The following is an 18,350-nucleotide window of genomic DNA, read 5'->3' on the forward strand; positions in this document are numbered from 1 at the left end:
GAATTCCAAGCATCCCTTTTTATTCACTCCTTTCCCATTCTCCAGGATATTGGTGGTTGTGCACATGCACATCTAGAACCTTATTTCACCACCCACTAGCAAGGAACTCCACATATTCTAGACTTCCCTTATTTCTTTTATATAGAGCGGGATTTATTAATGATCACAGTCCTGAGAGATTTGAATTCTAAAAACATGGACTCATTGATGGTCTTCTCACAATAGGATAATATCATGACATTGTAGCACTAAAGGGTTCCAAAGAGACCATACCAACTGCCACAAATGTAAACTGTCAATGCTCAACCTGGACTGGATTGTTGGTTTAATGCAGCCCTCCCAAGATCGATAAATTGTGCAACTCTATAAACAAAATCAAGCAAAAAAGGTACAAACACCTAGTGCATTATCAACAGCACTTTATTGAAGTCTAAAAAGAGTACAAATGTGCATAAGCTTTGCACATAAACCAAGGAACTGAAGGGTCTTACACACAATGCAACTCTTCTGGTTCAAAGTATGTCATAATACTAGCTGATGCATTTCAGGTGACATGCCCCCTTCTTCCTGCTCTGAAAAAGGGGTTATGTCCCCGAAACGCATCAACTAGTATTATGACATGCTTTACACCAGAAGATTGCATCACGTTTAAGACCCTTCAGTTTCTTGGTTTATGTACAACGCTGTTGCAACATTTGCTTTTGTGAGTATGTACTCTTTAATAAAGGGCTGGTGATACTGCACTAGGCATTTGCACCCTTTTTCTTTGATATTGTTTATAGACCCACTTGTGGTACTTAAGGACAGAAGTTGAGAAACACTGACCTAAAGGAGTATAGTGATTTGTTTTACCTTATCCTACTTTCACACTGAGGTGCTTTACTGGCTCTATAGTGCTAAAAATAGCGCCTGCAAAGCGCCCTGAAAGAGCCGCTCAATTCACTCCAATGTGAAATCCCTGAGGGCTTTCACACTGGGGCGCTGCGCTTGCAGGACAGTAAAAAAAAAAGTCCTGCAAGCCGCATCTTTACAGCGGTATAGGAGCAGTGTATTCGCCACTCCTAAAGTGCCCCTTCCCATTGAAAACAATGGGGCAGCACTGCAAACCCACCAGCAAAGCGCCGCTGCAGCGCCGGTTTTAACCCTATTTTGGCCACTGACGGGGGTTAAAGCCACCCCGCTAGCGTCCGAATAGCACTGCTAAAACGACAGTAAAGCAGCGCTAAATATAGCGCCACTTTACCGCCGGCGCCCGCACCACCCCAGTGTGAAAGTTGCCTTTTGCTTTCTTTCCAAGTTTGAAGATGCTGCAGGTGACTTTTTGTATGCATCAGCTAGAAAATGTAAACTAGTTAAACATTGAGGATTTTCAGATGATAACTGGAGCAATGAGAAGGTAAACCACTATATTTGTAGATCTCCTTGCGTAAACTTATATTTTAGGCTATGCCGAGATATAAACAGTGGAATGAAGGTTTTTTCCACTGTTCTCTAACAGTGGACCTTCACTTCAGATTTGACATTGGGTGGGTTTTCTTACACTATGCCCATTTATGGTAATTTCTGCTTTTGTATACATTGTGCTAAGACTTATATTTTCCAAAACATGTTAACATGAGTCGCCAATACATTACCGGGGACATTATGTTTTTGAAGGGCTCCATTCAGTTGATATGACTAGAAAAGTGGACACGTCTAAATTGCAGCATGCAGGACTTATTTCTTACCCATAGGTATTATGTTTATCACTGGGGTGTCCAAACTTTTGACTTTTCTGAGCCACATTTGAAGAAGAGGAATTGTCTTGGGAGACACATAAAGTACAATAACAACAACAAGGAAAGCTGATGAGCAGAAAAAATCAGGCAGATCGCAAATGAACGATCACTGATATAGATAATGTACCTGAGTAATAATTTTCCTTGAACAATCTTGCTTCATCCACAACTTTTTTTTTTTTTTTTGGGGGGGGGGGGGGATTCTATTTTCTTTTGCACAGCTGTGCGGAAGCCATGTGGGGAGGTTGTGGGGCAGGGGGCTTTGGGGGGTAGCACCCAGCACAACCCTAGATACAGTCATGTGGCATTTACTTGCCTGGTGCTATCGGGAGTCCTTGCCTTTGCTGCTGCTGGTGCTAATACAAACTCGGCAGCCCCCGGCACCTCTCTACAGGTACCTGTGCCTGGATGCTCATTGTTATCTGCTGTGCATACACGGCATCCCCAGTGTCTCTCCATCCGTGCATGTGTCGCCTACTGTGTCCTTGTCAACCAGTGTGGCTTTTATGCTTGCACGACGTCCCTACAGACATGCTTGGGCCGCATGCTGAACTCTCTTGGGCTCCAATGGGTTGGACACCCCTGGTTTATCATATGCTTTTATTTTTTTGGACATTATATTATTATTATTATTATTGTTATATAGCAGACACCTCCATATGCCTGCATGCCAGGTCATCTTTCTTCTGAGTGTCCCACTTTCCGAGCATCAAATGCTGGCCCAGTGCCCAGAGCCTTACTTGGTGCTCCTTAGCTGTACTATTTTCCATTCACTAGAATCTGTACATCTCCATGAGCCTTTTGACACAAACCAGATTTAGAATTCTTGAAGTTTCGCTCTCCGAGGTCAACATTTAATAACCAGTCATTCTGCAGTAAAAATTGTTTTTAATGATTGTTATGGAAGGTAACTTCTCTCAGGTGCATATCGCAATCGTTTTCAGCTCCGCCTCTTAACCAAAGGATTTTTATTTTGCTGAAAAGGCTGCATGGAGCAACTATTGGTCAAAATATAGCCCCGAGTTGCATATTGTGAACACAACTGGTCTTGTCTTGTAATGTTAATTCCGCTGTAAAGAGTAAAAGAAGGCAGTAAATGCTTTTTCTGGTGCCTGCGCCAGCAAACACCACACCTATCACTAGAATTGTCCTTCAAACTCTAAGGCCCCATTCACACCTGAGCCTTTTGTAGCTTGAAGCCTGAAGCTACAAAATGCTGGAGGGGAAAAAATCCATTCTCTGTCGAGATGGTTCACATCTCCACTCCAAGTCGCCTGAAGCTCAAACAAGCTCTGGACCCCTTTTTTTTTGGTCGCTCGAATTGGGCAGATTTGGGAGTTTTTGGAATTTTTACATTGGCGACCTTTTGCCCTGCACAAAATCGCAGCAAAACGCGGTAAAAACTGCTGCAAAATCCTGGAAAGATCGCACGATTTTCTGCCTGAAAACTGTATGCTCCCGTGTAAATGGGGACTAAAAGGAAACTGACACTTGTAGGGTGTCTAATCTCTTTGGTCCCCCACACCGCCCATTGGTTCCACCCTCCAATCTCATGTCACTGCAGGGGAGACTGTTGACGTGATGCTACAGGAAAGAACCAGCAAGAACTGGTTTCGTCAGAGGATTTCACTGCTTCTGCTGGGACATTTGAAGATGAATTGCTCTGCAGTACCTGCAGCTACAGAGGTTTACCCAGCGACTCTTAAAGCTCATTTACTGCTTGTTAAGAATATGTAAACAGGAAAGTTCAAAGCCTTTACACTGAACCAATGAAGCTAGAAAAGAAAAATTAAAGTGGTTGTAAACCCTTACAAACCACTTTGACCTACAGGTAAGCCTAGATTAAGGCTTACTACCTGTAGGTCCAAGAAATATCTCCTAAACCTATACGATTTAGGAGATATTTACCTGAAGACAGCCACCGCTGTCTACGACGCATGCGCCATAGACGGCGGCGCGCAGGCACACTGGGTAAGCCGCAGATCGCGGCGATATGCAGCGAGTGTCGGCTCCCGTGCGCATGCGTGGGAGTGACGTCATCGCTGTTCCGGCGAATCACAGCGCCGGAGCAGCGAGCCCCACCAAGAAGATGGACGCTCAGAACTACAGGGGACAGCGGTGACTTCGCTGGCTCCTGTGTCAGGTAAGTGACACATAATGGACTACTATGCGATGCGATGCGATGCATAGTAGTCCATTATGCTTTACCTTTGCAGGGAATGAAAGAGGAAGTAAACCCATTAGGGTTTACTTCCTCTTTAATCTGAACTTTTGATTTTTTTTTTTTTCCCCTCGTAAACAAACATTTAAAAAAAAAAAAAATTTTTTTTTCTTTCCAACAATGCAAAAAAAACCAGATAGATGCATTGTATGTGTATTTTTACTGTGTAAACTGATTTGTTTCTCTTTTTCTGGAAAAGTTTCAGACTGTGACTTTTGTTTCTATAACCCCTTTAATGGGCCGTATCTCTGCTTTCGTGTGAAAAACCACTTGCACGGGAGTTACAGTTTACAAGTTATTGCAACACCTAGACCTTTGATTTCTCTGCTCTGTCATGATGTATTATTGCTGGAAAATATCTGGCATGCCAGCATTGTTTATTACACAGGATCACACTGAAGAAAGCATAACCAATTTTTGTGCAGTCTAATTATATAGATTATAGTGCATTTGCTAGGCGAGCCTTACTCTGCAGTCTCTGTATCTAATTGAAGTGAAAGCTTTGTGTGCAAAGAAACAGGAAAACCATCAGGGTTATTGGTAATTTTTATTTAGTTATGTTCAAAACAAAGTTTTTATAATCTATTTTTATTAATTATTATGTATTTTTATAAAATTCTTTATTTACAAATCTACCTACAATACAGAGTTTTTAGTGCATCTAATATAAGAAAGCCCAACACAAGCTTTGCACTAGCCCTTTCCTGCAGATCTAAAACCTGGATGGAGGAGGGTTTCTTTTCTAAAGCCAGCTATACATTTATTTATTACAGGTACTTCTATAGTGCTATTCATTTATGCAGCTCTTTATATAAATTTTATACAGTCACATCCGTTCCTGACCTCAAGGAAGCCTACATTCTGAGGGTCCCTAACTCACATTAATACATACACATACTAGGGCCAATTTAGACAGATGCCAATTAACTAACCAGCTGGTGCTTGGAGTGTGGGAGGAAACCGGAGTACCCTGAGGAAACCCACACAGGGAGAACATGCAAACTCCATGCAGGCAGTGCCATGTTAAGATTTGTCTCATTCAGCCACACTGACTGAATGGAAGCAATCACTTGATCCTTCAAACCACGCTAAATAACATGGATGGAGGAATCTGCGGTGCCAGCTGTTGTATTCTGGCACTGGCACCTGTAGCTGTCAAAAAACTGGAACAGTTCCTGCATCTGGTTGAAAACGGGCGCTGTTCGGCCAAGAGTTTTCCACCCAGTTTTTTTCAACAAAACTGAAAAATGGTGAAGTAGCGGACTCCCTCATGCTAGCTGGAAGGGTAAATATTGAGTATTAACTGAAGTAGATCACATTTAGTTGACTAAGGGACCATTTACACGATTGCAATGCGTTGGGGCCCCTGGCGATGTCCTGCGGTAATTCATAGGGCAGCTTTACAAATGACACCAGCACATTGGGAGGAGCAGTCTGTTCGTGGCTGTGAGAGCTGGAAGTAGAGCAGTACGAGTAGCATCCTCCACATTACCTACTAAATGATTTCTAGGTGCACATTTCTAGTGCACTTTTTTTTGTGTTGGTTATTAAAGTGATATTAAAGTCTTGTTTTTTTGTTTAAAAAACAAACATGTTATATTTAACTGCTCTGTGCAGTAGTAGAGCAAACCAGATCCTCCTCTTCTCGGGTCCCTCGCCGGCACTCCTGCCCCCTAGCAAGCAGCTTGCTCTGGGGGCGCTCAAGCTGAGCTGCTGCTCTGTGGGTCCATTCAGATATGGAGCTGAGGCTCGGCCCCTGCCCCTCTCTCTCCTCTTTGGCTCACTGACTTTGATTAACAGCAGTGGGAGCCAATGGTACCCGCTGCTGTCTCAGCCAGTGAGGAGGGAGAGTCCCGGACCGCCGAATTTCTTGTGGAACATCACTGGATCAAGATGGGGCTCAGGTAAATATTAGGGGGGCTGCTGCACACAGACTTTTTTTTATTTTTATCTTAATGCAGTAAGATAAAAAACCTTCTGCCTTTAGAACCACTTTAAACTTTGTCTTTAAAGTAGAACTTCAGGACCCTGCTGTCTTTCTCCCCAGGCTCTACTAGATTGCTGAGAAAGTGTTAATGAAAATTACTCACTTTTCATGTAATAGCCAATTTTCTGCCCCATAGATGTCATCATGTCCTTCAAAACCTTGCTGTACTTCCAGGCCCCAGGAGGAGAGCTTTCTGATGTCTGAGCAATACATTCATGCAAGGAAACCGCACTACATTTCCTGCAATGTTCACAAAAATGGAAGCCGCGACAGCCATGGGTGTAGCAGGCCTGTGATTGGAGGAGGCATTAACAGTGGCCAGTTCAGACCTGGAGAGTCTGAGACTCCTGGGTCTACCCACTTCAGGGAGCACAGATGTAATTACATCCCTGCTTGCTGAAACAGAACTACAGTGGGAAAGTTACAAGACTGGTGGCTGGGCCAAGAGAGGACATAGCATTTTCTACTTTTTGCAATAAATATACCCGGAAAAAGAGTTGAAATCTGAATAAATTTGTTGCAAGTTTGACTTGCTATAGCAAAATGGATTTCTCAAGATTGTCTATGATACCAGGGTCCACCTTAGAACTCAAGCATGGTAAATGATGATTTTCAACTTAAGATACATTTTTTATTTAAACAATCTACAGCCTCCACCACTAACCCCCTGCTCTCTATTGTACTTGGCTCCATTGGTGATTAGCTGTCAGTGCCCACACAGCCAGTGTAGCGGTCCGGGCATCCAAATACTCACACTTCTCCCTCTTATTTCTGCAGAGCTTCTGGGATAGATGGATCAGAGTAATTTTGATTGGTCATCACCAGCACAGCGGATCGCTCTGATCCGTCCCAGGAGCACTGCAGAAAGAAGGGGGAGAAGAGCTGGGATTTTCAATTCCCCGAACCACTGCACCAGGTGGATGGTCACTGACTGCTAATCCGCCAGAGAGGTAAGTAAGGTGGGGAAGGTGTACAGCAGGGTTCCTCCAGAGGTTCCTTGAGCAATTTGTGCCTCTCAGATAAGTTCCCACTGACAGCATTCTTTTTAGTTACAGTTGTGCTCATAAGTTTTTTTTCAGAATTTATGATTTCTTTGCCATTTTTCAGAGAATATGAATGATAGCACAAACTTTTTCACTCATGGTTAGTGCTTGACTGAAGCCATTTGTTATAAATCAGCTGTGTTTACTCTTTGTAGCTCATAATGACAACAGAAACTACCCAAATGACCCTGATCAAAAGTTTACATACCCCATTTCTTAATACCATGTATTGCCCCCTTTAACATCAATGACAGCTTGAAGTCTTTTGTGGTATTTGTGGATGAGGCTCTTTATCTTCTCAGATGGTAAAGCTGCCCATTCCTCTTGGTAAAAGGCCTCCAGTTCCTGTAAATTCTTGGGCTGTCTTGCATGAACAGCACGTTTGAGATCTCCCCAGAGTGGCTCAATGATATTGAGGTCAGGAGACTGAGATGGCCACTCCAGAACCTTCACTTTATTCTGCTGTAGCCAATGACGGGACGACTTGGCCTTGTGTTTTGGATCATTGTCATGTTGGATTGTCCAAGTACGTTCCATGCGCAGCTTCGTGGCTTATAATTGCAAATGTTTCTCCAGTATTTTTTGATAACATACTGCATTCATCTTGCCATCAGTTTTGACCAAATTTCCTGTGCCTTTAGCTCACACATCCCCAAAACATCAGCGATCCAACTCCATGTTTCACAGTAGGAATGGTGGACCTTTCTTCATAGGCCTTGTTGACTCCTCTCCAAATGTAGCGTTTATGGTTGTGGCCAAAAAGCTAAATTTTGGTCTCATCGCTCTAAATGACTTTGTGCCAGAAGGTTTGAGGCTCATCTCTGTGCTGCTTGGTGTATTGTAAGCGTGATAGTTTGTGGCATTTGCATAGTCATGGCTTTCTTCTGGTGACTCGACCATGCAGCCCATCTTTCTTCAAGTGCCTCCTTATTGTGCATCTTGAAACAGCCACACCACATGTTTTCAGAGAGTCCTGTATTTCACCAGAAGTTATTTGTGGGATTTTCTTTGCATCTCAAACAATTTTCTTGGCAGATGTGGCTGAAATTTTAGTTGGTCTACCCGACCGTGGTCTGGTTTCAACAGAACCCCTCATTTTCCACTTCTTGATTAGAGTTTGAACACTGCAAATTGGCATTCTCAATTCCCTTTATATCCCTTTCCTATTTTATACAGTTCAACTACCTTTTCCCGCAGATCCTTTGACAATTCTTTTGCTTTCCCCATGACTCAGAATCCAGAAAGATGCAAGGGTCCGTCAGGAGTCCAGAAATTCATTGACCTTTTATACACACACACTAATTACAAGCAAACAGATGACAGGTGAGGATGGTTACCTTTAATAGCCATTCAAACCCCTTTGTGTCAAATTGTGTGCAGGCCAAAATCACCAGGGTATGTAAACTTTTGATCAGGGTTATTTAGGTAGTTTCTGTTGTCATTATGATTTAAAAAGGGTAAACACAGTTGATTGGTAATAAATGGCTTCAGCCAAACACGATCCATGAGTGAAAGAAAAGCTTTTGTGTTTATCATTCATATTCTCTGAAAAATGGCCAAGAAATCATAAATTCTGCCAGGGTGTGTAAACTTATGAGCACAACTGTATCTAGAAGGGGGTAATTCTTTCCAATGACCGTTAGTGTAATGCCGTGTACACACGATCAGATGGTCCGGTGTACTTAGTCCGCCGAAACGCATTTCAGCGGACAATTCGATCGTGTGTGGGCTTCAGCGGACTTTTCCAGCGTGAAGTCCGGTGGACTAAGAAAGTATTTTTGCACTCCAATCTTCCCGTCGGACTTGGGTTTCAGCGGACAATACGTTCGTCAGTATGCTAGTACGGCGGACTAAGAATGACGCATGCTCAGAAGCAAGTACGAAAAAGGAAGCTACTGGCTATTGAACTTCCTTTTTCTAGTCCCGTCGTACGTGCTGTACGTCATCGCGCAAGCGAACGTCAGACTTTGTGTGTCCGTGTGTGGCCAAGTCCGTTCAGTAGAAAGTCCGCCGGATTGTATGTCGAACTAAGTACGCCAGACAATTCGATCGTGTGTACGCGACATAAGAAGCATTCTTCCAACTGACCGTCACACTAATGTATCATGAGTTGTAGATATTGTCATTATTAACAAAGGTTCCCTGAGACTGAGAAGTTATTTCAAGGGTTCCTCTGTGTTGAAAAGGATGAGATAGACTGGTGTACAGTGTTGGTTCACCTTTTTCATATTTTTATTTTTTTGAAAAGGTGAACTAACCCTTTAAAAAAAGGCAATCCATCCCCGACAAGATATCCAATCGAATCCCACCCCCCATCCTAGTATAGATAAATTCTTTCAGAATATCCTTTGGGTTTTGGCGGAGATGACATTGGAACTATTGTAAGATCACATTGCCATTTAGAGGCTCTCAGATTCTGTTGTCTCCACGACTTGGGGACAAGGTTGTTGGAGCTTCCTGAGATGTTTATTTTCTGACAGCCACGGAAATGTAAAAAGGAACGAATTATACAAAGGAGGAAGCATATTGATGTTCAGCAATTAAGAGAAGAAAAAAAAAAAAACACATCAAAAATAGAAACCGTGCATTTTTCAAAGCCATACCTCTCGTGTGTTCAGCTCTGTCGTGACTGCACAATACCTGCCATTATCATGCCACTTTTATCAACAAAAGGAGAGGATCTGTGAAAGGTTAGCACACCAACAGGAGAGGATGGGGGCGGAAAAACCACCTAGTGTGTTCAACTGCACTTAGCACGACTTTCTAATTTTACTAAAAATCGTCAACGCCATAAAAGTCACTACAGTAATAATAAGGCTATACTGATTTACAGCATGCACAACAGAAGATGCTAGAATAATTAAAGTGCACCTGTCACCTACACGGCTCCAGACAGTTGTTACATACTTGAAATTGCTTCCTCCTCCCAAGTGACAAAGGATTTAAAGGGTTAGCTTACATTTTCAGAAAAAGATTAAAAGGTGAACTAACATCCTATACCTTATCCATTCCTATTCTCCCTTCCCCTCGTCTCCACTGTGCTTACCTCCATGGGTCGAAGCATTGTGTTTGAGAGCACTAGACTGACTTGATTGGTCACTGGTCCTGAGTGGGTATTTTTGTGGCCAAAAAGAAAGGAATGCCTTCCAGTGGATAGTGCCCAGTGATGGATGGTAGCGATGGGCCCTCTCAGGGATTGAGCCGTTGCATTTTTCATTTGACCGTAAGGTCCTTTCAGCATGTGGAATTAGATAAAAAGGAAGGAGCACCCGGTGTCCAGAGAAATTTGACTTCTAAAATCTGGTTCATGGATCTTTTGTTTTATATCTAATTTGGCAACATGTACATCAAGCCAACACATTTCAGGGGCATAGACCCCCCCCTTTTTCAGGGCTGTTGCTGCATACTAGGTGGGAACGATTCCCATGAGCGTTTATGTTGGATCAAGGTCTCTGAATGGGAGGATACCGGCTTTTGTTGTATAGGCAGATTGGTCAAAGCAGTCACATGCTGTTGCTGACCAATCACAATCGCTGTGATCCATCCAAGGCAGAAAGAAGGGAAACCACAGCAGGGATTTTAAATTCTCAGACCCGTGCATCGGCTGTGTAGGCACTGACAGTTATTCAACCACAAAGGTAAGGGGAGGCGGGTAAGGTGTAGGATGTTCACCTTTTCATATTTGTTTTGAAAAAGTGAATTTACGCTTTAATGTTTTTTATGTCATGGAGATGATGATCCAGCATAGTAAAACTTAACTTGCTCTACTGTCCTGTGGGAGCTAGAGGCATTCCTCTTCTTTTTTTTTTTCCCCCCCTACAATGTAAGGGGATACCCCTACATCACCACATACAAGATGGGACCAGTGGTGGGTGCTGGTCCTACATTGTACATGATGACGTCGGTGAAAGGGCCCAAGAACAGCAGTCGAAGAGTGCCTTTATCAGAATCAGTTTTTACAATGGGAACCAGCATGAAGTACCATGGAATAAGGTAAGGGGTGTTTTTAATCCTTTATCAGCTTGGGGTGGAGGTGGGGGCACAAGATTAAAAGTTAATAGCCCATTTAAAAAAAGAAAAAAAAATTTAATTTTCACTTTCAATCCAGAGGTCTCACCTACAGTACTTCTTTTCCGCCTGAAGATATCCTCAGTCTGATAGCCAGCATCGTTCAACCCACATCTACTGAGCCGATCTGTCCTGAACCTGTGACTGGGCAGATGCAGCACAGTCTCTCTCTCTCTCGTATTTTCAGAAAGCGTGGTCTCAGAAGTGGCATTCCTCATACTTCTTTAGCACAGGCTTCCTTTAGAACTTCACAAGTTGCACAAAAAGATAAACATATGAGATCATCTCTCAGCGCTGCTCTCCCTCCTCACACAGACAGCGTGTGAGAAGGGAGAGATCAACGGCTGCAGCGGCCGTAAGTTAAAAAAAGTAAAAAAAAAAAAGTGCCATCCTCCCCAGTGCCATCTGCCATCAGTGCCACATATTAGTGCCATTTGTCATCAGTGCCACCTGTCAGTGTCACGTGTCATCAGTGCCACTTATCAGTGCCATCTGTCATCAGTGTCACGCGTCATCGGTGCCACATATTAGTGCCATCTGTCATCGGTGCCACGTATTAGTGCCATCTGTCATCGGTGCCACGTATTAGTGCCATCTGTCATCGGTGCCACGTATCAGTGCCATCTGTCATCAGTGTCACGTGTCATTGTCCTGGTGCTCCAGGGCCTTCAAAAGTGTAATAGGTAGTCAACAAGTTAGATGTCAGAAAAACAAAGAAAAGGCGCCTCTAAGTGTAGAATTAAAAGCTGTTTAATTTCCCCAAAAAGGGTTAAAAACACTTACAAGATATGTAGACTGGCAGAGCATATCATTAATATCCATGTAGGTGGTCCGGCATGAATGCAGTGGTCACTGGCATATACCAGTTCTTTAGGCTGTGTGTGTCCAGTAGCAGGGAGGTCCAGGGGATGCCAACAGGAAAAACAGCAGGGAGCTCCAAGAGAACTGACAGGCCAGTCCGCAATCACAGTCTCAAAACACGAGGATCCTGGAAGTGACGTCAGCGTCCACGCTGGTTGCTGGTTATGGTCTCCTGCCGTGACGTCACTTCCAGGATCCTCGTGTTTTGAGACTGTGATTGCGGACTGGCCTGTCAGTTCTCTTAATTTTGCAAAGAATTGTGGGAAAAAATGACAACATCAAAAAACTCACCATGCCTCTTTCTAAATACCTTGGAATGTCTACTTTCCAAAAAGGGGTCATTGGGGGGGGGGGGGTGTACTTTCCTGACTTGTTCGGGTCGCAAGAAATGAGACAGACCACCAGTACATCCGGTGTGATCAATTTTGTGCGATTCGCACCACAGCTTGTAGACTCTCTAACTTTCACAAAGACCAAATAATATCCACTAATTTGGGTTATTTTTACCAAAGATATGTAGCAGTATAAATTGTGGCCAAAATTTATGAAGAAAAATTAATAATTTGCATAATTCTGTCACAGAAACAAAGCAATATGCGTTTTTTTTTTCAAAATTTTCGGTCTTTTTTCATTTATAGCGCAAAAAATAAAAACCCCAGAGGTGATCAAATACCACCAAAAGAAAGCTCTATTTGTGGGGAAAAAAGGACAACAAATTCATTTGGGTACAGTGCTGCATGACTGAGTAATTGTCATTCAAAGTGTGAGAGCACCGAAAGTTGAAAATTGGTCTGGGCAGGAGGGGGGTTTAAGTGTCCAGTAGGCAAGTGGTTAAACATGTTTTAAATCTAAAGTTCATCTGATTTTTAGGCAGCAAAGGTCCGATGAAGCCCACACACGATCAAATTGTCCGGCGGATTTGTTCCATCGGACCTTTGCTGTCGAAAAGTCCGGTCGTGTGTACACGGAATTAGAGGTGGTGGGGGGCAGATGCAGCGCTGGACCATGTTGCACTTACCTAGGTAAGCATGATTGTTTGTTATTTTGAAATCCCCACTTTAAAGTCTTCCAATAGTACACCACTGCATGGTGTGAACAGGACACACAGGAAACAATTGGTTTCTATTTGCCATCACGTTGAGCTTGCATTGATCAATACACATCAAACTAGCTTGCTCAATAGACATGGTGTCAATGATCCTGAACAGTGGCCAATACGTACTTTGATTTTTTTTTTTTATTATTATTCAGATCGATGTGTGATTTGATCAAAGCGGTCACTTCTGCAAACAATGAAATAGTTTCCCTTCCGATCAATTTAGACATAACAATTTGATCAGATTCTGAGATTACATGGTGAAAGCAGAAATGCGTTCAATAAGTTATACCCATAAATTACAATCCTATTTTAATTGATCGAGATCTCCTTTGTCATGTGTGGCATATCAATGGACTATAAATTAATTATTCCTATTGGAAGGGATCAATTATTTATCGAGGCGTGTATGACCACCAAAAGATTGCTATTGATGATCATCACATTTGCAATGCCAATCTCTAGCTCTTTCCCTCCTGTCAGCACACCTCTCCTTTTGTTATGAGCTTACAGTATGCCTTCTCACTGCGAGCCTGATTTCAACATTCAGCTGATGTGAGACCGTTTATAAAGGCAAGCTTCAGATACTAAGGTTTATAAGAAAATGAATGCGTGTTCCAATATAATTTGACGGGCGTTTTGTGCCTTAAAGTAAGTTTTTTTTGTTTTTTTTAGTAATTCTGCATTTAATCCACTTGAAGGAAACTAGTACACTTTGTGTTCTTTTACTAATTCTGCATTGAATCCACTTGTCTGCTGCTGTGGAATCTTCTTTTATTTCTTAGGTTCCTTGTAAAAACAAAGGAGTGCAGTCCCCCATGTAGACAATGAAGAGTCTGCTCTACTTCCTCGGCGGTAATAATACGGGACACTGAATACGGATGGAGAGCACACAATGGCTGCTCTCTCTCCCCAGTGTCATAGTTATCATTGATTTTCAAACATTGCGTAAGCCGAGCTCACGCTTGTAATCGCCGAGATCCGTGTGTTTACGGATGTGTTGCACGGCGGTGTAGAGTTACATCTCTGTGAATGCACGATGATGAATGAAGGTTTTGTTATGATCTCTGCCGCTCTGTAGCTGGGTTTTGTGGCTTGGAAATGTACACAGGAGCTTCCATTTGTGAAAGATCCTCCAAGCTTGTGCGTGAGAGGCCCTCCCGATGGAAAAGACCGTGTACACTGCTCTGCCGGGGGCCAAAACAACTCCAGGAAGGAAGCTACGACTAGTTTAAATAGGGGTTATTCAAAGCCAATGACAAGCAACTTTAATAACTCTTACACTCCGCGGTCCCCAGAAGCAATCAGAAGAATTCAACCAACTGGCAGTATTGAGGTCCAACTCTAGGAACTACCTAGAAAAAAATCCTCGTACGTTATTGCAACCCCCCCCCCCCTCTCCACACTGCAAAGGTTAAGTGCTTACTAAGCCCTGGTTCACAGTAGAAATCCATGATCCATGCGTGTTTCCCGAACCGTGTTCAGAACGCATTGCACTTGCATTCTGCAGCAGGTGTCAGTGCAATGTTACTGACATCCCTAAAGCAAGTCACAAAGGAAGTGTGTTTGCCTGCATCGGATTGTATGGTACAAAATTACCACGCGATCGGGTTGTAGCGCGTTTCCAAAATTTGTGCCTGCACTACTTTGGTGTGATGTGGTATGATTTGGTCCTATTGAAAGTGAATGGGCTTAAATTACACTGCTGTCAGGGCCTGGACTTGAATCTGGGTCCTCTGCTGTATCTGGCAATGACTCCTGATGAGCCACCTGGAGTGCTGGACAATTCCTTGAATGATCCTGCCTTGAATCTTGTTTGTCTTGAACCTCTTACTCTTTGCTCCTCCCATGTACTTCCTGATTTAAGCCATGCCTCTGCACTTCCTGTTTGCCAGATTATTGTGCTCTATCCAGCCAATATCTCGCTTTTGTCTCTCCTGCCTCCACCCATTTCTTTGCTACCATTAGTTACCGACCTCTGGCTTGTTCCTCAACTACGCTTCTTCCTAATCCCAACCTGCAGCCATTTGTTACTGACCTTTGGCTTGTTTACTGACTACTCTTCTGCTTGAACCCTACCTACTATATCTACTACTGGACCCTGACTTGCTCGCCTCCTGGTGGGGCGAGCATGAGGATCTTGACCTAGTACTAACACGCAGCAAAACCCATCTCCACCATCCTGGTGAATACTGGTTAATACTTAGCCGCGCACCTCAGGTAAACCCGTGTCATCAGCCAGGGTGACCTGAATGTATACCTGTCCCGCTTGTGGGTGGGTGCTGCTCCACTGCTATAGCTACTGGCCTCTGAGACCGACTGTGACAATGGCAGTGAATCACATGAGAATTGCACAGAAATGTGGTGCGCATTCCTGTGTTATTCATATGTGATTCATGGTGTGAACTCTAGGCGAAATTCTAGGGAAAAGGACGAATAAGGTTAAATATTTACCTTACCCCTATTCCCAGAAATTCACACTGTTCTCATTTACAATGACTATTTGCCCTGCATTATGCAAGATGAAGTCATCATAATGCGACCAGTCCTCCAAAGCCACCTCATTAAAGCAGAATTAAAGTCATACTTAAAAAAACTGCAAGCAGGCAGGCTGTTAATTGCAGAGGAGACATGCAATAAAGTTTCTGCAATAAAATACACCTACCTGCTTGCAGTCTTCCTGCACATGTGCAGCTCAGTATACATATAACAGCACTGTGCTTGTGTGCTGGAGTAACTGAACTCCTTCCCATGCACAGGGGTTACGTCATCCAGTGCCAGCCAATCAAGATGGCCGAAGCTGGGGAGAAGATGCCAGTGTCTTGTCGAATGCTGTCCCCCGTCGGATAGTGTCCGCCCTGTACTGCGCTTGCGCAAGTGCGGAGGGCAATGGAGACGCCGAAAGATGAACGCTGCCTGTGCACTTAATAGTACCTTCTGCCCTGTGTCCAGGTTCAAGCCCCACCATCCAAGTTGACATAGAGTTAGAACAAAAATTTGCAGAGCGTAGCGAGGCCGTGCCCAAAATGTGGCGAGTGAAGCGAGGCCGTGCCCGAAATGTGGCAAGCGAAGCGAGGCCGTGCCCGAAATGTGGCGAGCGAAGCGAGGCCGTGCCCGAAATGTGGCGAGCGAAGCGAGCCCGTGAGGTGCCAGTCACTAAGTGCTCTTTTACATCTGTTTTACATCTTCTATGTTCACTTGGATGGTGGGGCTTGAACCTGGCCTCAGGACAGAAGGTACTAGTACTAGGTACAGGCTCCGTTCATCTTCGGAGACTTTTGGCGTCTCCTTGTCCTCCATGCTGCGCAAGCGCTGCGCCTGTGCAGTACGGGGCGGACACTATCCGATGGGGGGGACACTTCTCGGCAAAACACCGGCAAGGGACTTTGTGAGCGTTGGAGCTAAGATAAGTATGCCGGAGTTTAGTTCTGCTTTATGGTGCTCCTGCTACCAGACTCATAAAGTCATCATCACATAAAATACAGGACCAACAGCACATTGGTCATAAGTTACTCATAAACTGTATTTTTTAAATGCAACTAGTATAAGCAACTAAATGTGACTTGATATCACCCTTTTGCAGTCCCCTATACAGCGGCAGTCACATTGGTAAATAAAGGGGCATGACTGGGAGTCTATCAGGTGTGCAGCATGCAAATGTTTTGACAAGCAACATGCTGAGGGGATGAGGGAGCAGAGGGATGACCTTATCAATCTGCTGCCTCTCTTTCACTGTCCAGTTGGAGTGTCGAGCGAGCACACATGTACATTCCCTAACCATTTAAGGTCCACCGTACAGCAGTTTTACTGCTACAGGTCGTTACCTGTGCGCTGGATCAAATCTATATGAAACGACATTTTCGCGTAGGGGGTGCGCATGAACACTGCCTGAGGCTCGCTTCCCCTGTGACTACACACAGTGGAAGCCGATTGGCCAAGTGCATGGTATCCAATGTTCTCCGGCACCAGCCTATCTTTAGGCAGAGCGACAGAACTGCGACCTGCCTATGTAAACAAGGCAGATCGCCATTCTGACAGGAGGGAAGGGAAGGAATTTTTGTCCCTGCAAAGCAGTGAATAAAATGTATCCTTTCCTCTAGTAAAAGCACCTCCTACAATACACACTGGCTAGGCACGCCTTTAACCCTTTGATCGCTCCTGATGTTAACCCCTTCCCAGCCAGTGTTGTTAGTGTCACTGGTCCCCAAAAAGTGTCAGAATGTCCTCTGCAATATCGTAGTCCCGCCATAAGTCGCTGATCAGAGTCACTGTCTTTTTTTTTTTTTTTTTTTTTATGACAAATTAATTTATTTTTAGGGATATTTACATTCCTTGTAATAGGAATAAAAGAGACACTATTTTTTTTTTAAATAAAATGTAAAATAAATAAGAGAAAAAAAAAATTCAATGCGCCCTGTCCCGCCGAGCTCGTGTGCAGAAGCGAACGCATATGTGAGTAGCTCCCGCATATGAAAACTGTGTTCAAACCACACATGTGAGGTATCGCCGCGATTGATAGAGCAATAATTCTATTCCTAGACCTCCTCTGTAATTCAAAACATGCAACCTGTAGCATTTTTTAGACATCGCCTATGAAGATTTTTAAGGGTAAAAGTTTGACGCCAATCCACAAGCGGGCGCAGTTTTGAAGCGTGACATGTTGGATATCAATTTACCCGGCATAACATTATCTTTCACAATATAAAAAAAAAAATTGGGCTAACTTTTTATTGTTGTCTTATTTTTTTTTAATGCTAAATTTTTTTTTCAAAAAGGTGTGCTTGTAAGACCGTTGCGCAAATCCAGTGTGACAGAAAGTATTGCAACGACCGCCATTTTATTCTCTAGGGTGTTAGAAAAAAATTGTATAATGTTTGGGGGTTTTTAACTTGTAAACCACACATCTCAAAAAGAGTCTTGGTCCTTAAGTGGTTAACAGGTTATGCATTTTTATGTTATTTTTACCTGGAGTTCTGAAACTGGTATTACACACCTGGCTGTGCTGTGTGACAGAGCTGTGTAAATCTCAAGACTAGAGGAACATAAATACATTATATTACCAAAAGTATTGGGACTTGGGATGCCTGCCTTTACACGCACATGAACTTTAATGACCTCAGTCTTAGTCCGTAGGGTTCAATATTGAGTTGGCCCACCCTTTGCAGCTTTAACATCTTCAACTCTTCTGGGAAGGCTGTCCACAAGGTTTAGGAGTGTGTCTATGGGAATGTTAGAACATTCTTCCAGAAGTGCATTTGTGAGATCAGGCACTGATGTTGGATGAGAAGGCCTTGCT

General features: G+C 43.5%; 1 protein-coding gene across 1 annotated transcript in view; it reads left to right on the forward strand.

Annotated features, from left to right (window-relative positions):
• The window catches only part of NSMCE2 (NSE2 SUMO ligase component of SMC5/6 complex), a 379,808-nt gene that overhangs the window by 179,090 nt on the left and 182,368 nt on the right, over positions 1-18,350 (forward strand). The gene's annotated exons all lie outside the window — the stretch shown is intronic.

This window comes from Lithobates pipiens, unplaced genomic scaffold, assembly GCF_037356315.1.
Source record: "Lithobates pipiens isolate NorthernLeopardFrog02 unplaced genomic scaffold, aLitPip1_a1.2 Scaffold_19, whole genome shotgun sequence".
NCBI classification, from domain to species: domain Eukaryota; kingdom Metazoa; phylum Chordata; class Amphibia; order Anura; family Ranidae; genus Lithobates; species Lithobates pipiens.